This window comes from Physeter macrocephalus, chromosome 17, assembly GCF_002837175.3.
Source record: "Physeter macrocephalus isolate SW-GA chromosome 17, ASM283717v5, whole genome shotgun sequence".
NCBI lineage: Eukaryota > Metazoa > Chordata > Mammalia > Artiodactyla > Physeteridae > Physeter > Physeter macrocephalus.
This window is the reverse complement of record NC_041230.1, coordinates 2,222,308-2,249,179: the sequence shown is the minus strand read 5'-3', so window position 1 is coordinate 2,249,179 and position 26,872 is coordinate 2,222,308. Positions and strand designations below refer to the sequence as shown.

General features: G+C 40.9%; 2 long non-coding RNA genes and 1 other non-coding gene across 16 annotated transcripts in view; 1 reads left to right on the top strand and 2 right to left on the bottom strand.

Annotated features, from left to right (window-relative positions):
* The window catches only part of LOC102984545 (uncharacterized), a 40,883-nt gene extending 14,055 nt beyond the window's left edge, over positions 1-26,828 (bottom strand). For 3 of the 6 annotated variants that reach the window (XR_003676520.2, XR_003676519.2, XR_008615588.1), the window contains exons 1-3: positions 26,314-26,828; positions 19,982-20,049; positions 12,772-12,898 (exon numbers count right to left, since the gene is read on the bottom strand). This is a non-coding gene — a long non-coding RNA (uncharacterized lncRNA). Of the gene's footprint in view, positions 1-12,771; positions 12,899-19,981; positions 20,050-22,949; positions 23,528-26,313 lie in introns of all 6 variants that reach the window. The other 3 variants (XR_008615589.1, XR_008615587.1, XR_008615590.1) reach the window with 3 other exon arrangements.
* LOC114484036 (uncharacterized) overlaps positions 1-26,872 on the top strand; it is a 95,676-nt gene that overhangs the window by 41,472 nt on the left and 27,332 nt on the right. Inside the window, exons 3-4 of one of the 9 annotated variants that reach the window (XR_008615579.1) lie at positions 24,383-24,654; positions 25,010-26,290. The exons of 6 other annotated variants lie outside the window; for them this stretch is intronic. This is a non-coding gene — a long non-coding RNA (uncharacterized lncRNA). Of the gene's footprint in view, positions 1-17,017; positions 19,974-24,382; positions 24,655-25,009; positions 26,291-26,872 lie in introns of those variants that run through there. 2 more of the 9 variants (XR_008615578.1, XR_008615583.1) reach the window with 2 other exon arrangements.
* Positions 21,806-21,878, bottom strand: TRNAG-GCC (transfer RNA glycine (anticodon GCC)). Its single transcript has one exon. It is a non-coding gene; the product is annotated as a tRNA-Gly (tRNA).

Sequence of the window (26,872 nt, the reverse complement as noted above, 5' to 3'; positions counted from 1 at the left end):
AAGTTAGCAGAAGGAAATAAATCATAAAGATCAGATCAGAAATAAATGAGAAAGAAATGAAGGAAATGATATCAAAGATCAATAAAACTAAAAGCTGGTTCTTTGAAAAGATAAACAAAATTGATAAACCTTTTCTGAGAAACATGAAAAAAAAAAAAAAAGGGACAGGTCCCAAATCAATAAAATCCGAAGTGAAAAAGAAGTTACAACAGACACCACCATAATACAAAACATTATAAGAAACTACTATGAACAAGTGTATGCCAATAAAATGGACAACCTAGAAGAAATGTACAAATTCTTAGAAAAGTACAATCTCCCAGGACTGAACCAGGAAGAAATACAAACTATGAATGGTTCAATTACCAGTAATGAAATTGAATCAGTAATTTTAAAACTCCCAAAGAACAAAAGTCCAGGACCAGTGGCTTCATAGCTGAATTCTACAAAACGTCTAGTGAAGAGTTAACACCTATCCTTCTGAAACTATTCCAGAAAGCTGCAGAGGAAGGAACACTTCCAAACTGGTTCTGTGAGGCCAGCATCACCCTGATACCAAAACTAAACAAATATATCACAAAAAAAGAAAATTACAAGCCAATAACATTGATGAACATAGATGCAGAAATACTCCAACAATACATTAAAAGGTTCATGCACCATGATCAAGTGGAATTTATCACAGTTGTGCAAGGATTTTTCAGTATCTGCAAATCAGTGTGATACACTACATTAACAAATTGAAGAATAAAAACCATATGCTCATCTCAATAGATGCCAAAAAGCCTTTTAATAAAATTCAACATCTATTTATGATAAAAACTACAGAAAGCAGGCACAGAGGGAACATACATGATGAAGGTCATATGTAACAAACCCACAGCTAACATTATAGTCAACAGTGGAAAGCTGAAAGCATTTCCTCTAAGATCAAGAACAAGACAAAAGGGCTTCCCTGGTGGCGCAGTGGTTGAGAGTCCGCCTGCCAATGCAGGGGACATGGGTTCGTGCCCCGGTCCGGGAAGATCCCACATGCCGCAGAGCGGTTGGGCCCGTGAGCCATGGCCACTGAGTCTGCGCGTCCGGAGCCTGTGCTCTGCAATGGGAGAGGCCACAACAGTGAGAGGCCTGCGTACCGCCAAAAAAAAAAACAAGATAAAGATGCCCATTCTCACCATTTTTATTCAACATAATTTTGGCAGTCCTAGACATGGAAGAAGTAAAAGTGTCATTGTTTGCAGATTACATGATACTTATACATAGAAAAGCCTAGCCTAAAGACACCATCAGAATACTACTAGTGCTCATCAATGAATTCAGTAAAGTTGCAGGATACAAAATTACTACACAGAAATCTGTTGCATTTCTATACACAAAAAACGAAAGATCAGAAAGAGAAATTAAGGAAACACTCCCATTTACCAAGAAGAATATTTTATTCAAGAAGAATAAAATACCTAGGAATAAACCTGCCTAAGGAGGCAAAAGAACTGTATTCTGAAAACTGTAAGACACTGATGAAAAAAAGAGGACAGAAAGAGATGGAAAGATATACCGTGTTCCTGGAATGGAAGAATCAATATTGCCAAAATGTCTATACTACCCAAAGCAATCTACAGATTTAATTCAATATGTATCAAATTACCAATGGCATTTTTCACAGAACTAGAAAAAAATTTTTTTTTAATTTTTATGGAAACACAAAAGACAAATAGCCAAAGCAATCATGAGAAAGAAGAACAGACCTGGAGGAATCAGGCTCCCTAAGGACTAAACTACAAGCTACAGTAATTGAAACAGTATAGTACTGGCATACACAAAAAAAGACATATGGATCAATGGAACAGGATAGAAAGCCCAGAAATAAACCCACGTACCTATGGTCAATTAATCTACCACAAAGGAGGCAAGAATATACAACGGAGAAAGGACAATCTCTTCAATAAGTGGTGCTGGGAAAACTGGACAGCTACATGTAAAAGAATGAAATTAGAACACTCCCTAATACAATACACAAAAATAAACACAAAATGGATTAATGACCTAAATGTAAGGCCAGATACTATAAAACTCCTAGAGGAAAACATAGGCAGAACACTCTTTGACATAAAGCACAGCAGTATCTTTTTGAATCTGTCTCCTAGACCAATGGAAATAAAAACAAAGGGGACCTAATTAAACTTAACAGTTTTTGCACAGCAAAGGAAACCATAAACAAAACGAAAAGACAACCTACAGAATGGGAGAAAATATTTTCAAAAGATGTGACCCACAATGGATTAATTTCCAAAATATACAAACAGCCCAGTATCAAAAAAACAAACACAAAATCTTAATTAAAAAATGGGCAGAAGGTCCAAATAGACGTTTCACCAGAGAACACATACAGATGACCAAAGGCACATGAAAAAATGCTTGACATCACTAATTATTAGACAAATGCAAATCAAAACTACAATGAAGTTATCACCCCATTCCGGTCAGAAAGGCTATTATCAAAAAGTCTACTAATAATAAATTCTGAAGAGGGTGTGAGAAAAAGGAACCCTCCTAAACTGTCGGTGGAAATGTAAACTGGTACAGCCACTATGGAAAACAGTATGGAGGTGCCTTAAAAAAACTAAAAATAGAGTTACCATATGATTCTGTAATACCGCTCCTGGGCATATATCTGGAGAAAATTATACTTCAAAAACATACCTGCACTGTAATGTTCATACCAGCACTATTTACAATAGCCAAGACATAGAAGGAACCTAAATGTCCATCAGCAGATGAATGGATAAAGATATTGTAGTATGTACATACAATGAAATATTACTCTACCATAAAAAAGAATGAAATTTTGCCATTTGCAGAAACACGGATGGACTTCGAGATTATCATACTAAGTGAAGTAAGTCAGAAAAAGAAAGGCAAATACCATATGACATCATTTATAGGTGGAATCTAAGATATGACACAAATGAACTTATCTGTGAAACAGACTCACAGACATAGAGAACAGACTTGTGGTTTCCAAGGGGAAGAGGGGGCACAGGAGGGATGGATTGGGAGTTTGGGTTTAGCAGATGCAAACTATTAGATATAGAATGGATAAACGACAAGGTCCTACTATTATAGCACAGGAAACTGTATTCAATATCCTGTGATAAACCTTAATGGAAAATAATATAAAATGTACATATATGTGTAACCGAATCACTTTCCTGTACAGCACAAATTAACAGAACATTGTAAATCAACTACACTTCAATTAAAAAAAAAAATGAGGCCAGCATCACCCTGATACCAAAACCAGACAAAGATATAACAAAAAAAGAAAATTACAGGCCAGTATCACCAATGAACATAGATGCAAAAATAACAACAACAACAACAACAACAACAAACAGAAGTCCAGGACCAGATAACTTCACAGGTGAATTCTACCAAATATCTAGAGAAGAGTTAACGTCTATCCTTCTCAAGCTATTCCAAAAAATGTCAGAGGAAGGAACGCTTCTGAACTCATTCTATGAGGCCAGCATCACCCTGATACCAAAACCAGACAAAGATATAACAAAAAAAGAAAATTACAGGCCAGTATCACCAATGAACATAGATGCAAAAATGCTCAACAAGATACTAGCAAACCGAATCCAACAATACATTATAAAGATCATAGATCATGATCAAGTGGAATTTATCCCAGGATGAAAGGATTTTTCAATATCTGCAAATCAATCAATATGACACAACACATTAACAAACTGAAAAATAAAAACCAGAAGGAGCAACCAAGATGGTGGAACAGTAGGATGTGAAGCTCACCTTCTCCCACAAATACATGAAAAATACATCTCCATGGGGAACGATTCTCACATAATACCTACTGAATGCTGGCAGACAGCCTCAGACTGCTGAAAGGGCAAGAAAATCTCCACGTAACTAGGTAGGGAAAAAAAAAAAAAAGTGAGAAAGCAGTCGAGACAGGACCTGCGCCCCTGGGAGGGAGCTGTGAAAGAGGGAAGGTTCCTGCACCCTGGGAAGCCCCCTCACTGGCAGGGAGATCTGCTGAGACAGAAGGGGAGCTTCAGAGCCTCCGAGGAGAATGCAGCAGACAGTTTGAGGCAGCCAGAGTGGAGGGAGAAGCACATAGTCAGTGCCACTGCCCTGCACTTCCCAGCCTGAGATGCACATCCTGGGAGCTGGAACTCAGGCTCTGGTGATCAGGCCTGGGAAGAGGACTGGGGATGGTTGTGCAGAAATAGGCCAGGGCAGGTGGGGGGTGCGGGGAGACTGGATTCTGGTGCGACCACAACTGAGGGTGTATGTGGAGGAAGCCCGGGGTGCCTTAGAGGCCAGGCATCATTGTTTGGGGTGTGCGTGAGGGAAAGGGTGACTCGCCATCATACCCTTTTTCCCTGTGCACGTGCCTGCTCTCAGAGAACAGGACACCACCTGTACTGGCTCCAGGGCTGGTCATGATCCGCCTCTGCCACCCTCACAGATTCTAGAAGTGGTCAGGAGCTGCCGCCGCTACCCACCTGGACTCCAGGAATGGTTACAAGCCACCTCCATTCCCATTACGTGCTCAGGGGGTGCACCTGAGCCACCACCGCTGCCTAAAACCCCAGGACCCGAAACCAGCCCCCTCACCTGCACATCTCCTATCAAGGAGATAATGATCAGCACACACTGATGACACACGTGACAGGCATCCATACTAAAAACAGCCCTTGCACCAAATATATTAAGCACACACAAGCTACACAGGGACGCCCCCACATACAAATAGCCCTCGAAGACCACAGTAGATAACTGCTTCTCCTAAACTCACAGGCTAAGACAAATATAATTAAAATGAAAAAGTAGAGGAACCACTCCCAGTTAAAAGACCAAGAGAATTCCCTTGAAACAACAAACAGTGAAACAGACCTCTTCAGTCTAATAGACACCGACTTCAAAAAGAAGATACTGAAAATACTGAAGGAATTAATAAAGGCTATCAACAGAAATGAAGAGTACTGTAAAAAGGAACTACAAACTATTAAGAGGAACCAAGAAAAACTAGAAAACTCATTTGCACAGACGAAAGCTGAGCTAAAGGCAATCAGCTGCCCAATGAATAATGCAAAAGAAAGAATAAGTGAACTGAAGGATAGAATAATGGAAATCACACAGTCATGACAGCAGACAGAAAACCAAATGAAAAAATAAAAGCAATATAAGAGATCTGTGGGATATAATAAAGTGTGCCAATCTGTATATAATAGGGATTCCAGAGGGGAAGAAAGAGAAAAGGGGATCGAAAATGTATTTGACGAAATTATGGCCGAAAAATTTCCAAACCTAAAAAAAGAAAACAGATATCCAGGTACAGGAAGTAAAGAGGGTCCCAAACAAAATAAATGTGGAACCATAAAAAAACCAGAATTGCCAAAGCAATCCTGAAGAAAAAGAACAAAGCAGGAGGCATAATCATCACAGACTTCAGACAATACTACAAAGCTACAGTAGCCCAATGAATAATGCAAAAGAAAGAATAAGTGAACTGAAGGATAGAATAATGGAAATCACACAGTCATGACAGCAGACAGAAAACCAAATGAAAAAATAAAAGCAATATAAGAGATCTGTGGGATATAATAAAGTGTGCCAATCTGTATATAATAGGGATTCCAGAGGGGAAGAAAGAGAAAAGGGGATCGAAAATGTATTTGACGAAATTATGGCCGAAAAATTTCCAAACCTAAAAAAAGAAAACAGATATCCAGGTACAGGAAGTAAAGAGGGTCCCAAACAAAATAAATGTGGAACCATAAAAAAACCAGAATTGCCAAAGCAATCCTGAAGAAAAAGAACAAAGCAGGAGGCATAATCATCACAGACTTCAGACAATACTACAAAGCTACAGTAATCAAACAGCATGGTACTAGCACAAAAACAGACATATGTATCAATGGAACAGAAGAGAGAGCCCAGAAATAAACCCACATGCCTATGGTCAATTCATCTTCGACAAAGGAGGCAAGAATATACAATGGGAAAAAGACATTCTCTTCAGCAAGTGGTGTTGGGAACGTTGGACAGCCACATATAAACGAGTGAAGTTAGAACACACCCTCTCACCGTACACAAAAATAAACTCAAAATGGCTTAAAGACTTAAACATGAGACATGACACCATGAAACTCCTAAAAGAGAACACAGGCAAAACATTCCCTGACATAAATTGTACCAATGTTTTCTTAGGTCAGTCTCCCAAGGCAATAGAAGTAAAAGCAAGAAGAAACAAATGGGACCTAAACAAACTTACAAGATTTTGCACAGCAAAGAAAACCATCAATAAAACGGAAAGACAACCTACAGAATGGGAGAAAATATTTGCAAATGATGCGACTGACAAGAGCTTAGTTTCCAAATATACAAACAGCTCAAACAACTCAACAACAAAAAAACAACCCAGTCGAAAAATGGGCAGAATACCTAAATAGACATTTCTTCAAAGAAAAAATACAGCTGGCCAGTAGGCACATGAAAAGATCCTCAACATCGCTCATTATTAGAGAAATGCAAATCAAAACTAAAATGAGGTACCACCTCATACCAGTCAGGATGGCCATCCATAAAAATTCTACAAATAACAAATGCTGGAGAGGGTATGGAAAAAGGGAACCCTAAACTGTTGGTGGTAATGTAAGTTGGTACAGCTACTGTGGAAAAAAGTACAGAGGTTCCTCAGAAAACTAAAAATAGAATTACCATATGATCCAGCAATCCAAGTCCTGGACATATATCTAGACAAAACTATAATTCAAAAAGACACATGAACCCCTATGTCCATAGTACTATTCACAATAGCCAAGACATGGAAACAACCTAAATGTCCATCAACAGAAGAATGAATGAAGAAGATGTGGTACATATATACAATGGAATACTACTCAGCCATAAAAAGGAACGAAATAATGCCATTTGCAGCAACATGGATGCAACTAGAGATTATCATACTAAGTGAAGTAAGTCAGAAAGAGAAAGACAAATACCATATGTTATTACTTATATATGGAATCTAAAATATGACACAAATGAACCTATCTGTGAAACAGCAACAGAATCATGGATATAGAGAACAGGCTAGTGGTTGCCAAGGGGGACGGGGTTGGGGAAGGGGTGGAGCAGGAGGTTGGGGTTAGCATATGTAAGCTTTTATATATAGACTGGATAAACAACAAGGTCCTACTGCATAGTACACAGAACTATCATTCAGTATCCTATGATAAACCATAATGGAAAAGTACATTAAAAAAGTATATATATATAAAATAGTAACTGAATCACTGCTTTACAGCAGAAATTAACACAACATTGTAAATCAACTATACTTCAATTGAAAAAATACTGATCATAAAAAAAAGAATAAAAACCTTACAATCATCTCAATAGATGCTGGAAAACCTTTTGATAAAATTCAACATCTATTTATGATAAAACAAAAACTCTCCATAAAGCAGGCACAGAGGGAACATACCTCAACATAATAAAGGCCATATATAACAAACCCATAGCTAACATCATATTCAATGGTGAAAAGTTGAAAGCATTTCCTCTAAGATCAGGAATGAGACAAGAATGCCCACTCAGGCCACTTTTATTCAACATAATTTTGAATAAATTATCACAACAATCAGAGAAGAAAAAGAAATAGAAGGAATACAAGTCGGAAAGGAAGAAGTAAAACTATCACTCTTTGCAGATGACATGATACTGTACATAGAAAAGCCTGAGGACACCACCAGAAAACTACTGGAGCTCATCAATGAATTCCGTAAAGTTGTAGGATACATAATTAATATACAGAAATCTGCTGCATTTCTATAAACTAACAATGAAGTATTAGAATGAGAAAATTAAGAAAACAATCCCATTTACCATCACATCAAAAAGAATAAAACCAAGGAAAAAACCTACCTAAGGAGGCAAAATACCTGTACTCCGAAAACTACAAGACACAGATGAAAGAAACTGAAGATGACACAAAAGGATGGAAAGATATACTGTGTTCCTGGATTGGAAGAATCAAATTGTTAAAATGACCATACTACCTAAGGCAATCTACAGATTCAATGTAATCCCTATCACAACACCAATGGCATTTTTCACAGAACTAGAAAAAAAATTTTTTTAATTTGTACGGAAACACAAAGGACCCCGAATAGCCAAACAATCTTGAGAAAGAAGAACAGAGCTGGAGGACTCATGCTCCCTAGGGACTGTACTACAAGCTACAGTAATTGAAACAGTATGGCACTGGCAAAACAAGACACACAGATCAGTGGAACAAGAGAGAGACCCTATAAAAAAATCCAGGTACTCATGTTCAATTAATCTACCACAGAGGAGGCAAGAATATAAAATGCAGAAGACAGTCTCTTCAAATAAGTGGTGCTCAGAAAACTGTACAGCTACATGTAAAAGAATGAAATTAGGACATTCCCTAAAACCATATACAAAAATAAACTCAAAATGGATTAAAGACCTGAATATAAGACCATATACCATAACACTCCGAGAGGAAAACAGGCAGAATACTCTTTGACATAAATTGCAGCAGTATTTTTGGGGATCCAGCTCCTAAAGTAATGGAAATAAAAGCAAAAGTAAACAAACGGGGGCTTCCCTGGTGGCGCAGCGGTTGAGAGTCCGCCTGCCGATGCAGGGGACACGGGTTCGTGCCCCGGTCCGGGAAGATCCCACATGCCACGGAGCAGTTAGGCCCGTGAGCCATGGCTGCCGAGCCTGCGCGTCCAGAGCCTGTGCTCCGCGACGGGAGAGGCCACAACAGTGAGAGGCCCAGGTACCGCCAAAAAAAGTAAACACATGGGACCTAATTAAACTTAAAAGCTTTTGCACAACAAAGGAAACCATCAACAAAAGGAAAAGAAAACCTACTAAATGGGAGAAAATATTTGCAAATGATATAAATGATAAGGGATTAATATCCAACATATATAAACAGCTCATACAACATTACATCAAAAAAACATACAACCCGATTTTAAAAAGGGCACAAGAACTGAACATTCATTTTTCTAAAGAAGAAATGCAGATGGCCAACAAGTACATGAAAAGATGCTCAACATCGCTAACCATGAGGGAAAAGCAAGTCCAAACCAAATGATATCCCCTCACACCTGTCAGAATGGCTACCATCAAAAAGAACATACAAAGTGCTGGTGAGGATATGGAGAAAAGGGAACCCCTCCTACAGTGCTGGTGGGCATTTAAATTCGTGCAGCCACTTTGCAAAACAGTATGGAGGTTTTCTCATAAAACTAAAGCTACAATTACCATATAACCCAGCCATTCCAATCCTGGGTATATATCCAAAAAAGCCCCAAAACAGTAATTCAAAAAAACACATGCACCCCAATGTTCACAGCAGCATTATTTACAATTGCCAAGATATGGAAGCAGCCTCAGAGTCCATCAACAGACAAATGGATTAAAAAAATGTGTGCACACGCGCACACACACACACAGTGAATAATAGTCATAAAAAAGAATGAAATTTTGCCATGTGCAGCAACATGGATGTACTTGAAAGGTATTATGCTAAGTGAAGTAAGTCAGACAGAAAGATAAATACTGTATGGTATCACTTATATGTAGAATTTTTAAAATATAACCAACTACTGCATACAACAAAAAAGCAGCAGATGCAGAGATATAGATAACTAGTGGTTACAGCAGGGGAGGGGCAATATAGAGGTGGGAGAGCGGGAGGGACAAACTATTGGGTGTAAGATAGGCTCAAGGATGTGTTGTACAACACGGGGAATATAGCCAATGTTTTGTAATAACTGTAAATGGAACGTAGCCTTTAAAAATCGTATAAAATTTAAAAAAAATTTTTTTAATTTAAAAAAAGAAAAAAATGTCAGCACCATTCAAATTTATAAGCTTCCTCAATAAGACATGTCAAAATCAGATTTGTTGAAAGTGAATGAAGGATGGCACACACAGGATTAACAATGTGGCATGAACAGTAGTTTAATCAGTCTCACAGGTATGAGGTTGTGAACTTGGACAGTGTTCTCCTTAGGATGAGCTCCTACACCTTTTATTGCCACCTCAAAGTTGATGACCATATTGTTTCCTACCCACATTGTCACCCTGCCCTAGAGAGGCACTGTTAAACTCCACAAGGACTAGAAGGACAACTGGAGGTCCTTATTGGTCAGGGTCTCCTAATGCTTTCTATCTTAGTTTCCTGGACGTGCTGACCACTCTATCCAGTGGCTTCAAGAAACATTTCTGCATGTAGAGCAGGATAATATTGTAACATATTGTTCAGTGTTTTGCTCCAAGAATCTTCTTTTAAACAGTAAACCCCCTGCATCAAAGTGTCCCCCATAAACTGCCTATGAACTAAAGGCACAGAGAGAGATTGAAACTTTAGGCCCTGGAATGTGTGTTTAAAAAACAAGTTTCAGGGACTTCCCTGGTGGCACAGTGGTTAAGAATCTGCCTGCCAATGCAGGGGACATGGGTTCGATCCCTGGTCCAGGAAGATCCCACATGCCGCGGAGCAACTAAGCCCGTGTGCCACAACTACTGAAGCCCCTACACCCTAGAGCCCACGTGCCGCACCTACTGAGCCTACTGCTGCAACTACTGAAGCCCACACGCCTAGAGACTGTGCTCCGCAACAAGAGAAGCCACCACAATGAGAAGCCCTCACACTGCAACGAAAGAGTAGCTCCCGCTCGCTGTAACTGGAGAAAGTCCATGTGCCACAATGAAAACCCAACACAGCCAAAAAATTTTCTAAAAATTAAAATTAAAAAAACAAGTTTCAGAGGCAAAATCTTAGAAGAGAGAAAGAAATCAGAACGACTAAGGTCTTTCTACGTTCCAGTACTAGGCAGAGAGCTGGAAGAGGAAGAAAAATACAAGATATGAGAAAAAAATGACAGGGTCAAACTGTGGTCCTCTTGAGAAGGGGTGGTATGCTCTACCCACAGGCTGTAGTAGGGTGAACGCCTGAAAGACCGAGATATACTGCCATGTAGCAGCTGGGATCAAAGACGATCTCAGTCTCTAGTCATTATATTACTTCTGAGTAACAACCTCAAAATGTGCACCCCATTCCTCTTTACATACATGTGGCAAAAGGAACTGAAAAAATGGCTCGGGAGCCGGAACAGGCAGAGAAGGCCTGACACAGCCCCATAAGATTCATGGAACCCCAGATATAGTGGAAGAGCAGCTATTTTGTCCATCCCCTGAGAAGTTCTCCCAAAACTATAAAATGTGGAGGAAACTAAATAGGTCCTGGGGTCAGAACTATAGGGGACTGAGCTCTGATATGTATTAACTGAAAACCAAGAGACAAAGGGGAAAGAGGACTTTCCATCCCTCTCAAACCAAGACATCAAAATGGTAGGGGGGGCCAGATAGTAGAGTGTTATAGGTCATGATAAAGCCTTTAGGGCTTCCCTGGTGGCGCAGTGGTTGAGAGTCCGCCTGCCGATGCCGGGGACACGGGTTCGTGCCCCGGTCCGGGAAGATCCCACGTGCCGCGGAGCGGCTGGGCCCGTGAGCCATGGCCACTGAGCCTGCGCGTCCGGAGCCTGTGCCCCGCAACGGGAGAGGCCACAGCAGTGAGAGGCCCGCGTACCGCAAAAAAAAAAAAAAAAAAAAGCCTTTGCTTTGGCTTTGAATGAGCTGGAGTACCATAGTAGAGTGGGAGTTTAAACTTTTATATATTTGAGTAACACAGTGATAAGGATGCTTGTGCAGGGTTAAATTTCCTTTGAGAACTCATATGAAATGGACTTTTATTTTCCCATGGTTCTTTCCCATTTGAGGAGAACTTCTCAAAGAATATTTAATGAAGCAGCTTGCTCTGTGCCCATCTGAGCTCTCATTTAAGTTCACATCTAAATACATTCTGACCAGGAATTCCCTGTCAGTCCAGTGGTTAGGACTCTGTGCTTTCACTGCCGAGGGCCTGGGTTCAACCCCTGGTCGGGGAACTAAGATCCCACAAGCAGCATGGTGAGGCCAACAAAAATAATAACAGTAATACATCCTGACCTCTCTGTATTTTTCCCTATTTTCACTTCACTTTCCATAGATCAGGGCTCTTCCCCTTGTTCCATAGTGAAGATACTGTTCACCTCAAAAGAGATTTCAGTTTATTAAAAAAACCCAACATGACAATGCTATAGTCAGTGCTTTGTTCAGCTAAGAAGAAAGGATATAGATGGATCTAGAAAAGTGTTTCAAAAAGTAATCAACTGACTGCCTCCTGAATGTTTAGAGATGATTTTAAATGTGTAGATATCTAGCACCCTTCCAAGAACTACTGAATCAGAAGCTCAAGAGTAAAACCACAGATTGAAATTTTTTTTTTAATTTGCCATAAGGCTTTCTGACTGCTAATATTCTACAAACCACCACTAATCAAGCATGTGCCAAACTTCTGAAGAAAGGAGAAGTTAGTCAGAAGCCACTTTATGAAGCCTTTCATTCTGAATACAAACAGCTTCAATCACTCTCTTAAGAACAGGGATTTGAAACTCTCGCAAGCATGCTAGGGGCTCTTAAAAGACTCCCAAGGGGAAATGCAAAAATATACAAAAGTAGTTACCGACTTTCAGAGGGAAGTTATCCTCACCCAGGGAGAGCAGGTTCCTGTAGGTCTCCAAAAGACTCCCAAGGGGAAATGCAAAAATATACAAAAGTAGTTACCGACTTTCAGAGGGAAACTATCCTCACCCAGGGAGAGCAGGTTCCTGTAGGTCTCCAACATCACGTCCCTGTACAAGGCCCTCTGGGCAGGGTCCAGCCATTCCCACTCCTCCTGAGAGAATTCTACGGCCACATCCTTGAACATAAACAGTCCCTGAAAGGAAAGCACATTTTACCAAGTGGACAAGGAGAGATTTCTGAGTTTGACACAAACTTACAGAAGCAGAGGTGTAAGGATTGACTTGGCTGGAGTGAATGCTCTGACTGATCCATGTAAGATAATTTTGAGCAAGTTACATTTCTCTTTTTGTAACCGAGGTGAAATGCATATAACATAAAGTTAGCCATTTTTAAAGTACCATTCAGTGGCATTTAGTACATTTATAATGTTGAAAAAACATCACCTCTTTCTTGTTCAAAAATATTTCAATCATCCCCAAAGGAAATCCTTTACCCATTTCAGCAGCTGCTTCTTTCTCCCCCATTTGCCTCAGTCCCTGGACACCACTAATGCTTTGTCTCAATGGATGTACCTGTTTGGGATATTTCCATATAACTGGGATGGTATAAAATGTGACCTTCTGTCTGGTTTCTTTCACTGTGGATAATTTTTTTGGCTCAGCCATGCTACAGTTATGTATCAGTGCTGCTTTTCATGGCCTAGTAATACTCCACTGTATGAGTAAACCACAGGTTATTCACTCATCCCTTGGTGGGCATTTGGGTTATAATCACCTTTTGTCTATTACTAACACTGCTGCTGGAACTTTCTTTTTCTTTTTTTAAATTAATTAATTTACTTTTGGCTGCGTTGGGTCTTTATTGCTGGGTGCAGGCTTTCTTTAGTTGTGGCAAGCAGGGGCTACTCTTCATTGTGGTGTGCAGGCTTCTCATTGTGGTGGTTTCTCTTTGTTGCGGAGCACGGGCTCTAGGCGCGCAGGCTTCAGTAGCTCAGGCTCGCAGGCTCTAGAGAGCAGGCTCAGTAGTTGTGGCGCACAGGCTTAGTTGCTCCGCAGCATGTGGGATCTTCCCAGACCAGGGCTTGAACCCGTGTCCCCTGCACTGGCAGGCGGATTCTCAACCACTGCGCCACCAGGGAAGCCCCATGCTGCTGGAACGTTCATGCAGAAGTATGTGTTTGAATTATCTGTTCTCAATTCTTTTTGGTATTTATCTAGCAGTGGAATCACTAGGTCACATGGTTTTGTTTTCCACAATGGCTACAACACTTTACTGGCAACTTATCAGGATTCTAACTTCTCTACATCTTTACCAAAACTTGTTACTCTGTTTCATTATAGTCATCATATCAGGTGTGAAATTATATCTCATGGTAGTTTTGATTTTGCATTTTACTATTGACTAATTTCATTGAACATCTGTTTGCTTCTTGGTTACTTCTCTATCTTCTGTGAAGAAAGGTCTGTTAAAGTCCTTTGCTTATTTTATATTTAGGTTCTTTGTATTTTGGTTCTTGACGTATAGGAGTTCTTCATATATTCTAGAAAACAGACACCAGATATGTGATTTGGAAATACTTCCTCCCACTTGGTAGATTATGTTTTCAATTATGTGACAGTGTCCTTCAGTGTACAAATATTATTAATTTTGGTGAAGCTCAACTTATCTATTTTGTCTTTCTATCTTTTGCTTTCAGTGTCCTATCTAAAAAAAAATCCACTGCCAGTCCACATCATGAAGATTTATCTCTATGCTTTCACTTAAGGGTACTATAGTTTTACCTGTTACGCTTAGTCTTTGATTCATTTTGAATTGACTGATTTATATGGTGAGAGGCACAGGTCCAATTTCATTCTCTTTCACATGGATATCCAGTTGTCCCAGTACAACTGGAGAGACTTTTTTTTTTTTTTTTTGCGGTACGCGGGCCTCTCACTGCTGTGGCCTCTCCCGTTGCGGAGCACAGGCTCCGGACGTGCAGGCTCAGCGGCCATGGCTCACTGGCCTAGCCACTCCGCGGCATGTGGGATCTTCCCAGACCAGGGCACGAACCCGTGTCCCCTGCATTAGCAGGTGGACTCTCAACCACTGTGCCACCAGGGAAGCCCGAGACTACTTTTTAAGAGACTACTTTTTTTGCTTGAATGTTTCTGGCACCGTGTGAAAAAGGAACAGGCTATAGATGTATGGGTTTATTTGTGGACTCTTAGTCTATCATTTTGATCTATATTACTCTTCTCAAGCTGGAACCACAGTTTTGTTTATCCATGGTTTGCAGTAAGGTTTGATGTTGGGAGTGTAAGTCCTCCAACTTTACTTTTTTTCACACTTATTTTGGGTATTTGGGGTCCATACTAATTCAAAATGAATTTAAGGATCAGGTTCTCACTTGTACAGAAAAGGCTGCTGGGATTTTGACATGGATTGCTGTCAATCTTTACAACACTTTGGTGAGTACTGCCATCTGAACTTCTCTAAGTCTTACAATCAACAAAGGATATCTTGACATTTATTTAAATTTTCCTTCAATTCGTTAAGCAATACTTTCAGTTTTCATTGTAGAAATCTTCCAATTCCTTGGTTATATTCTTATTCTTTTTGATGGTCTTGTAAATGGAATTGTTTCACTTACTTTCAATATGTTTATTGCTAGTGTACAGAAATACTACTGAATATTGGGTATTGATATTGTATTCTTTAACCTCAGTGAATTTGTTTATTATCACTAACGGTCTTTTTAAGGATTGTTCAGATGTTTTTACGTATAAGCATGTTTTCTGTGAATATAGTTTGACTTCTTTTTTAATTTTGACATCTTTTCTTTCTTTCTTTTTTTGGGTCTAATTTATCTGGCTAAATATTCAGTACAATGTTGACATATAGTGCCTAAATGTGTCCCCACACTTGCTTCTTCCTGATTATATGGGAAAGCTTTCCATCTTTAACAATGAGTATGATGTTAACTGTGAGATTTTAATAAATATCCTTTTTAAGACCAAAGATAATCCCTTCTATTACTAGTTTTGAGTACACTGTTTTTGTTATATGGAGTGTTCTGTATATTTCTCTTAGGTCTACAGTGTTTGCTTGGTTTACAGTTTTGCTCAGTCCTTTATTTCCTTATTGAGCTCCTGTCTGGTTAGTAAAAGGAGAGTATTGAGGGACTTCCCTGGTGGTGCAGTGGTTAAGAATCCGCCTGCCAATGCAGGGGACACGGGTTCAATCCCTGGTCTGGGAAGATCCCACATGCTGTGGAGCAACTAAACCCATGCACCACAACTACTGAGCCTGCACTCTAGAGCCCGTGAGCCACAACTACTGAGCCTGCACGCCACAACTACTGAAGCCCACCTGCCCTAGGTCCCATGTGCCGCAACTACTGAGCCTGCAGGCTGCAACTACTGAAGCCCATGTGCCTAGAGCCCATGCTCCGCAGCAAGTGAAGCCACCGCAATGAGAAGCCCGTACACCGCAATGAAGAGTAGCCCCCGCTCGCCAAAACTAGAGAAAGCCTGTGCGCAGCAACGAAGACCCAACGCAGCAAAAAAAAAAAAGTTTAAAAGGAGAGTATTTTGAGGTCTCCAACTATTATAGTTGAACTGTCTCTCTCTGCTCAAATTTTGCTTCAGAAAATGTGGGGCTTTGTACTTATGTATATGTTGTTTACAGTTGTTTCATCTTCTTGATGAATTGACTCTTTTATGTATATAAATACATATACATTACATGTACCATATATATGTATATACATATATATAATTATATATATATAAATATCCTTGAACTTCTTTGGTAACAATTTTATGACTTAAAGTTTATTTAATCTGACATTAGTGTAGCTAAGATTGGTAACTATTTCCACAATGTTTTTTCCTATCCTTTCACTTTCAACCTATTTGAGTATCTTAAAGTGAACATTCTGTAGAAAGATACAGTAGAATCATTTTATAAAAATTCTTGGAATCATTGACTTTTAATGAAGAGTTTGATCTACTTACATTAAAAGTACCCAATAAACAAGGAAGGAATTACTTTTGCTATTCAGCTATTTGCTTTCTGTATGTCCAGTATTTTCTTGGTCTTGTAATTCCTCTCGTTTCCTTCTTTGTGTATGTCTATACATTCATAACATTTTGATTCCCTTCATATTCACATTTCTGTATATGTTAAAATTATTTTCTTAGTGGTTACCCTGCAGATTATATATATTTTATATATATATATATATATATATATATATATATATATATATATATATATATATATATCCTGTCTCCCTTTATATTGTTATTGTCAAAAATTACTTCTTTAGGCTTCCCTGGTGGCGCAGTGGTTGAGAGTCCGCCTGCCGATGCAGGGGACGTGAGTTTGTAACCCAGTCCGGGAAGATCCCACATGCCGCAGAGCAGCTAGGCCCGTGAGCCATGGCCGCTGAGCCGACACATCCAGAGCCTGTGCTCTGCAACGGGAGAGACCACAACAGTGAGAGGCCCGCGTACCGCAAAAAAAAAAAAAAAAAAAAAAATTACTTCTTTATACATTTTGCATTCAATAACAGATAATGATTGTTTACATATTTGCCTTTTAATTCAGGTTAAAATATGAGTTATAAACCAAAAAATACAGTAATACTGCCTTTTATATACACCTATGTAGTTATATTACCACTGTTCTTTGTTCCTGTGCCTTTGAGGTACTGCTAGTAGCCTTTCATTTTGGCCTCAAGAATTCCATTTAGTGTTTCATGTAGTATAAGTCTGTCAATGTAAACTTCCTCAGCTTTTGTTTATCTAGGAGTCTCTAAATTTCATTATCAATTTTAAAGCATAGTTTGCCTGATAATGAATTATTTTAATCTTTCAAAATTTAAATATATCATCAGATTCCTTCCTGCCCTCCACAGTTTCTGAGAAAGAGGCTATTAATTTTATTAAGCATCTTTGTACATGAGAAGTCATTTCTGTCTTGCTACTCTCTACATTCTTTTTTTGTATTTTAACAATTGACTATGTGTCTTGCCCAAGCTCTCTATGAATTTATCATACTTGGAGTTCGTTGACTTTCTTGGATTTGCAGGTTCACATTTTTAATAAATTTGTGAGGTTTTTCAGCTCTTATTTCTTCAAATATTATTTCTGCCCTTTCCTGTTTCTCCTTTCCTTCTAGGACTCCTATTATGTGTATACTGGTATTCTTGGGAATGTCTCAAAAGTTTCTTAGTCTCTGTTCATGTTTCTTTTTACCACCTTTCTTCTATTCAGAGTGGATAATTCCAATTAACCTATGTTCAGCTTCACTGATTCTTTATTCTGATTGTCAATCTGCTGTTGAAATCCTCTAGGGAATTCTCAATTTCAGTTGTGGTACTTTTCAGCTCTAGAATTTCTAATTCTCTTTATTGATATTTTCTGTTTCTTGAAACAGTTTTCTCCTACTTTCTTTTAGTTCTCTGTCCATGGTTTCCCTTAAGTCTCTGAGTACAATTAAGACAGTTGATTTAAAATCTTTATTTAGTAATTGTAGTATCTGTGCTTCCTTATGAACACCATTATTAACCCAGTAATCATGCTCAAGCTTCTCATTCTGGAGAAATTCTTAGATATCTATAGTAAAGTTGGCATGCTCAGAAGCAGCCACTGTGGCTTTTTTTTTAAATAATAAATTTATTTACTTATTTGGCTGCGTCAGGTCTTAGTTGCGGCACACGGGCAATTGTTGCGGCACACAGCCTCTCTAGTTGTGGCGGATGGGCTCTAGAGTGCACAAATGGGCTCAGTAGTTGCGGCGTAGGGGCTCCGTTGCCCCACGGCATATGGGATCTTAGTTCCCCGACCAGAGATCAAACCTGCGTCCCCTGCATTGGAAGGTGGATTCTTAACCACTGGACCACCAGGGAAGTCCCGGCCTTTTCTTATAACTGTAAAAACTGTAAAGGACCCATTTATCTTCATTAAGAGAATGCTCCACTGAGGATACAAAAAAGAAAGTCATCTCTATGTCTATTCATGAAAACAAGTCTAAGATACATGGTATGTAGATATTTAAATTTGAAGAATAAAATACCATAACAAAATATTTAGTAAAGAATATTTTCTAAAATCACATTTCCATATGTAAATGTACTGTTGTAAGATTTGCAGTGAGAACGAACAGTGGTTTCTGATGGAGACAGTAAGTGATGGTGTTAAGATGTGACAGGGAAGGGGATATTTTACTTCTTAGTCTCTAAACTGCATCGCTGTGTGAAGCTGAATTACAGAACTGTATCTATGAAGTGTTTAAAACAAAAAAAATATAACACTGAACAACAAGCAGTAGAATCATAATTTGGCTCCAGTCTATCTGATGACAGAAATTTGTGCTCCTATGTCTTGGCTAAATTATAACCATCTAAAACACATGCTGGGACTTCCCTGGTGGTCCAGTGGGTAAGACTCCACGCTCCCAATGCAGGGGGCCCAGGTTCAATCCCTGGTTGGGGAAGTAGATCCCACATGCATGCCACAACTAAAAAAGATCCTGCATGCTGCAACCAAAGATCCTGCATGCTGGAACCAAGATCCCACCTTCTGCAACGAAGACCTGGCACAGCCAAAGTAAATAAATAAATAAATCTTCTAAAGTAAATAAATAAAACACATGCTGCATGAGAGTCCCCACATGAACAGGAGGGTCTCTGTAAGACAAACATGCTGTGAATAATATTTAAAACCCTTATTGTTAGATAACACCCTATTATTTATTTCTGTTTCTCAAATTCCCATTCTACTTTACAGTACTGATATTTTAGAGTGAAAACCACTGATTCACTCCTTTTATTTCAAAGGCACTTATAAAATCTGACAAAGCAAGTTTCCCCATATCAGTCTTCCTTCCCAGACCTCCTCAGGTATTTGTGCACAGCAGTACATCACTTACATATGTAGTCTCTTTCATCCTGGTTTACATGGAGCTGAAAGGGCATCCAGAAGGGTGCACTAAACAATCCTCACTGCCCTACCTCACTGACACCACAGAGCCTACTCCCCATCTCCAACCCACGCCTGAGTATAAAACCTTTCACGGGATGACCACCTGAAAGGGGGCTCTTCCCAAGTTCCCCGTCACTGGGTCACAGTGACATGGAATCTGCAGGGAGGAGAGAGGAGACTGAGGGAAGGCCCTGTGTGTGAGTAAACATTTTAGACAGGAAGCTTCAGAGACCAAGAAGCTCTGCGCGTCCGAAACGTGTCATTTTAGGAAGGAGAGAACAGTCCACAAAGAATATGACTTTCACCTGGGAAAGGGCCATTCCTTCTCCTTTCTTTCCTCTTCCTCTGGGCTTCTTTCTCAGGTAGGATTATTCTGTGTGACAAAAATACGTTCTTAAATGCTTAGAATCAACATACCTCCCTCCCCTGCCACAAATATACACACGGGGAGGACCTTAATATGGGGGAGAGAAGGACCACAGCGACAGGAGGAATGCAGACAAAATTAGCGCCTATAAGGAGACCAGTCAGTGAGCCCGTCACCCACTTCTTCAGGAAGCCCTCCCTGCTGCCGCTGGAACGCCCACTGCGCTGCACCTGCGCCGTCCTTGTCCACTTGGCCCTCAGCCAGAGGCAAGTGCCTCGTCCCAGCCCCTGGCTCCTCCCGAGGAAGCCAGTATCCAGTGACTGGCTGATGCAGGATAGGATGCTTGTCCCATCCGACAAGCGGGAGCAACTCCGAAGGGCCACCCCAGCTCCCGAGCTCCCTGCTGAAGCTATACTGAAGACTTCAGATTTTTGTCCTGAAGGCGATGGGAAACCCTAAGAGGGTTTAATGCCAAGAGATGACACAATTAAACTTAAGATTTACCCTAAAACCTGTAATTATACTTGTTTCTTCAACTTAATTAGTGGCACAGTATCTATTCTTCCAGGGAACAGTGTATCATCTTCAATTACTCCAGCCTTTCCTCTTACCTACATCTAATAAATCATCAAATGACACAGACTCTACCTTCTCAATAGGTTTCTAATTCATCCTTTCCTTTCGTATGATGCTTTCTACCCCACGCTCATCCTTACGTGTCACTCAGATAATCCCAAAGATCTGCGAAGTGTTTCCCTTGCCTGTGATTTCTTCTTCCTTCAATCCATAATCCACATACTTAGGAGAGTTCACTATTTAAAATGCAACACTGGGGCTTCCCTGGTGGCGCAGTGGTTGCGCGTCCGCCTGCCGATGCAGGGGAACCGGGTTCGCGCCCCGGTCTGGGAGGATCCCACATGCCGCTGAGCGGCTGGGCCCGTGAGCCATGGCCGCTGGGCCTGCGCGTCCGGAGCCTGTGCTCCGCAACGGGAGAGGCCGCAGCAGAGTCTTCGTGTCAAAAGGATCAAATCAAGCTCCTTAGGAGAGACTACATCCGGAGTCCCCTGGTGACAGGACCCCTGCTTTGCCTGCATTTCTTTCACTCTCTGTGTCACGCTCTGCATCCAAGCAACATTACAGGATGCTAATATTCTCTTCTTCACCCCGACAACACACTTACTTACTTTCTTTTGGAATGCTGCTTCTCCTTCATTAGCTGTTGAATTAATATAAACTATTTAAATCCAACTTGAATAATAAAAATAAACTAAGATGAAATGGCTGTAAGAGTTGCCTCTCCTGATTCTTTCTCTTCCCCCAACGGTCCCATTTAATCCCACCCAGAAAGAATTATTCACCTCTGCAGTTTACGCATGCTTCTATTATTTCATTTAACAAGGTATGTTTTAAAATATTCACATATCTATTTTCCCTAAAAGAAAGTAAGCTCTGTGTAAAAGGGAACACGTTTTCCACTCTGGTAGCTTGCATTCGGTTCCAGATGCTGGCAACCATCTCCTGAGATCTCTTTTGAACATAATTTGAAAGCCTACCTTATAGTAACTGACTTACCCAGCTCCTCATCATTCAGTGGGGTCTACTTATAGGCCATTTGAAACAAGGCGTTTGAGTGGTAAGACGCTATTCTTTTTAAAAAATTGTATATATTTATTTATTTGGCTGCGTTGGGTCTCAGTTGCGGCACGTGGGAATTTTTTAGTTGCGGCATGCGAAAGCTTTAGTTGCAGCACGTGGGATCTAGTTCCCTGACCAGGGATTGAACCCAGGCCCCCTGCATTGGCAGTGCGGAGTCTTAGCCACTGGACCACCAGGGAACCCCCGAGACGATATCCTTAATCATGTAACACTCGATGAAAACATAATTATTAAGAAAGAAATATCTGTCTGTGTTTCAGTGTCTTACCGGCAATAGGCTGTTGGCATTGAATGAGCAGAGGTAGGTATAACAGCAGAAGTAAGCACACACCAGTTGGTAGATGTCATTGTGCGTACAGCAATATTACTTTCACAGTGATACCATTTTATTATGAATATCATTGGATTACTTTCCTACTGGATTCCTAGTGCTAAAATTTGTCTGTATACCAGAAGGTACAAGGATGTGGCTCTCAACACATCCACTGGTGCAACCTCGAGCACTATCTAAAAAGTGGATTTTATGCCAGCTGGGACTGGAAGCAGGTCATTAAACATGAGGATATAATACCTAAGGAGCTAGGGTAGTCCATATTGATGAGGTATTTTCTATCTTCAACAAGTAGCCTTCTTACCCCCTCAATGTAATCAGAGTAGGAACTGTTCTCCATTTGACTGCATTCCCTGCCCACTCATACTCTCGTTGATACTGATTAGTGTGGAGACACACAGCAGCACATCCAACACTACAAGTTTCCACAAACACATGGTCTAATCTTTTCTTCACAACCTCTGCCTTCAGTAAAACATACTGTGTATTTTTTTTATGACAAACATCATAAACCAATAAATACTGTTTCTTGCACTGAGTTACAGTGCTCCAGTGTTTATGTGAAGATTGCAATTAAGCAATTATTCAAAAAGTTGTCACAAGTCCTTTGGCTCAGTTCTGCTTTCTCATGTAAGCATCCTACGTTGTCAAAGGTTCCTCCTAAAATTTGGCCCAAAGTCCAAAACGGAATATTCTACTGAAGAGATGAAGAAACAACCATCTGTTTTTATGATATTGATATCGAATGTTGCATTTATATCAATGTATTCTAAAGTCACATTAGCTTTTTCTTCTATTTTTTTGAAGTATAATTGATGTACATGTTTCAAATATACTAAATAGTGATTTGACATCTGCATACACTATGAAACCATCACAAGTCTCAAAAAAAAAAAAAGAAAAAAGAAAAAAGATTTACCCCACGATTCACGGATAGAGAAAGAAGCTGAGAGTCATGCCTCGTTCTCTGGGCTTATGCGCCTGCCTCCTTCTTAGTGGAATTCATTATTGTTGGAGGACTAGGACATGTTTCAAATTCCAATGATAACTGGGCACACATCCAAAAAACCTGCCAAATGCAAACACAAGACCAATTTTCAAAATCATTTCAGGGATCCCATTTGCTCAGACTCTGAAAACCTGGTCTGCTCTATCTTCTCCATGTTAACAGGTGGCACATGAGACTCAGAAGGGAAGTAATTTTACCAAGTTACCCTGAAGAAGTCTGAGTTGAGTGAGCAGAACAGTGTAAGTGGTGGCCTGGATAAGTTTAAATACAAAGAGTTTGTCCTAATTCCAGATTACCTTCCATATTCCTGAGCAAGAGAAGCTTCTCTTTCAGGGGTTTAATCAAACCCAAACATTTAATTCCTCTACTCCCCCCCAAAAAAAATCAAAATACAAAATCATAAATAGTTATTACTCCGGGAAACCATGAAAGAGAGTCACCTGTAGAGATGAGCGCTGAGCAATCTCCTCATCATGAACACATGGGCTCTGTTGGAACAAAATTCCACATCAATCCAGCCCATCCTGGGACATCCCTGGCAGTCCAGTAGTTAAGACTCCAGGCTTCCATTGCAGGGGGTGCGGGTTCTATCCCTGGTCAGGGAACTAAGATCCCACACGCCGCGTGGCGTGGCCAAAAAATTAAAAACAAACAAAAAATCCAGCCCATCCTTCAACATCTGCACAGAAAGGACAAAGGGGATTAGAGGGGAACACCTACTTAGCTGGAGCCTTCAGCTCAGAGCTCACTAATTTAGCAAATCACTTAAGGGAAGAAAGCAGCTACTGAATGTTAAACTAGTTAAACTAGGTTTTGAATGTTAAAAGATTATCAACATCCTTACCACACGCATAGTGAAATACTGTAAAGTTATTTACCAGACATCAAAGAATAGTTCCAAGTTAGGATAAAAAGCATATAAACCTCATAATCTAAACAATAAAATTCAGAAGGAAAACAATCAGGGAATTTAAAAAATATCCAGGGACTTCCCTGGTAGTCCAGTGGCTAACAGTCCGTGCTCCCAATGCAGGGGGCCCGGGTTCGATCCCTGGTCAGCGAACTAGATCCCACATGCTGCAACTAAGAGTTTGTACACCACAACTAAAGATCCCATGTGCTGCAACTAAGTAAGACCAGACGCAGCCAAATAAATAAATATTTTAAAAAATATATCCAATGGGTTCTGAGATTAAGTTAAAACAAGTGTGAGGATACATCAAATTTAGAAAAGGATGGCATGAGCCACAGTAGAAAGGGGGAGAGGAAAATAGTACTGTTAATAATAGCCATTTTTAAAAGTACCTTGTGGTGACAGAAATTTTTCCCCCATTTTTTGAAAGCTAAGAGGAGGACCTGGAATTGACTGAGCTAAGCTCTGCCCCCTGGATCAACAGGGAGTTACCTGTTGATGAATGGAGTTACCATCTGATGCAATAATTGGGAGCAAATCTGGGGGCCACCCCATCTCCAGAGCTCCCTGCTGCAGCGATATTGAACAATTTGTCCCGAGGGTGATGGGAAACCATAAAAGGATTTAATGGCAAGAGATGACGCAATCAAACTTATGATTTACCCCTGATACAGAGACAGAGAAAGACAAGCTGAGAAAAAGGTATGCCTCCAACTCTGGGCCTATGCCCCTGCCTCTTTTTTCAAGTGTTTTTTCCTAATTGTTGGTAGACTGGAACATGTTTAAAATTTCAGTTATAACCGGGCAAACTGGTCTCCTCTATCTTCTCCATGTCACAGGTGGGTACCCTGAGGCTCAGAGGGGGAGTAATTTTACCAAGTTACCCTGAAGAAATCTGAGTTAGGTGAGCAGAACTGGGTAGAAGTGGCAGCCTGGATAGGTTTAGGTAGAAAAGGTTTAAACGTCCTAATTCCAGATTACCTTTCATATTCCTGAGCAAGAGAAGCTTCTCGTTCATGATTTAATCAAATTCAAACGTTTAATTCCTCTCTTCCAGACAACATTTAGTCAAAAAATATGAAATTACAAAGAGTTATTCCTCCAGAAAAACAAGAAAGAGGGTCACCCGTGGAGATGAGCCCTATCAATCTCTTCATCATGAACACATGGGTTCTGTGGGAACAAAGTTTCACATCAATCTGGAAAAGGCTGGAACCTGGGACCCTTGACTACAGTGCCTGCACCTGGACAAATGTGTCCTGAACACGGAATACAAAGAAACCATAAGGCACTAAAAATAACTGCATACATGCACAGCTTGGGCAAACAGCTTATGAACAATAAGAAACAAAAAGGCCAAAACCCAACGGCCACTTCTGAGGTGCTGAGAGCAAAAGCAGGGTCCTGCACATGATCCCCGCACACGGCACCACCAAGGGGGTGGGCAGGCAAGCTACACCTCTGGCCCGACCCACCGATCTGCCCCTCCCTCACCCCCTTTAAGGGACCAGCTCGCACCACACCCCCCATCAGGGGGCGAGCAAGGGCACCTGTTTCTTGTTCTCGCTCACTTGTGCTACAGCACGAGTCCCAGTAAAGCTCTGCCTGAATTCTTCGTCTGGCCTAACTGTTACCAATTTCTACTGATTAGAGTCCAAGAGCCCAGGTCAGTAACAAATCCAGCCCATCAGTTAACATCTGCACAGAAAGGACAAAGGGGACTTGGGGGGACAATCTACTTAGTTGGACACTTAAACTCAGAGCTCACTAACTGAGCAGATCACTTAAGGGAAGAAAGAAGCTACTGAATATTAAACTAACTGGTTAAACTAGGTTTTGAGTGTTAAAAGGTGATCAACATCCTTACCACATGCATAGTGAAGTTATTTAGCAGACTTCAAAGAATAGTTCCAATACAGGATACAGCAGAAAGCATATAAACCTCATAATCTGAACAATGAAATTTAGAGTGAAAGCAATTTGGATATTTAAAACATATCCCATCGCTTCTGAGATTAAAGTTAAAACAAGTGTGAGGATACATCAACTGTCATGATTCAATGAGCCAGCAAAGAAAGGGGGTGATAGCAACAGCACTGAGGAGTGGGGGCGGGGGTGGAGCCAGGAGTCACACAAAGGTTTGAGAAAGGGAGTCAGAGTAGGAAAACATCGCTGCCGGAGGTCAGTGTCTCTACGGACCGAAAGCAGAAAGTTGGGGCCGGCACCTGCCTCAGAGCGATTTAAACCGGAACCGGACCCACACTCCCAGGACCGAACCGAGTCTTCTGCCGACGCCGCGAGAGGCGAAAGAGGCGGACTCAGAGCGAGAGCGACGACCGCGTTCAGGCGTTTTTAACTTACCGGGAGACCCCCGAAACCGAGGTGTGGAGAAGCGGGGCCTGAAGATTGCACAGCGCCGTTAGTTTCGGACCAAAAAACCGAGACTGGCGAGCGAGCGTCCCTCGTTACGGGTCTCACCTCACTGCGCATGCGCAAGGAGGCGAGTCGAGGGCGTGGCCACCAAAGGGCGCGTCAAAGGACGTTCCGGTGGGTGGAAGCGGTGTTTGAAGGCTGGGCGCAGCCTGTGGACGCCGGGTGTGGTCTTCGAACCCGCCCCTGGGAGGTTCTGGTCTGTTCCTCTTCCCTCCGGAGAGACTCTGCTCCTCTACTTTGGATCCTTTGAACTGGTCTGGTGTCCTCTGGAGCCAGGCTAGGTGCAGAAGCGGAGAGTTGAGAACGGTCGGCAAGCAAAGACGAGGGTCCTCTGAGCAGCGAGGCGCTGAGAGCTCTGGGACCGGAGGAGGGGCGGGGCTCGAGGTTGTGGGCGTGGTCTGACCCGGGAACTTCTGAGGCCCCCGGCAGTTAACACGTTCTTATTTTGGTTTTTTTTTTTTTTTTTTTTTTTTTTGCTTTACGCGGG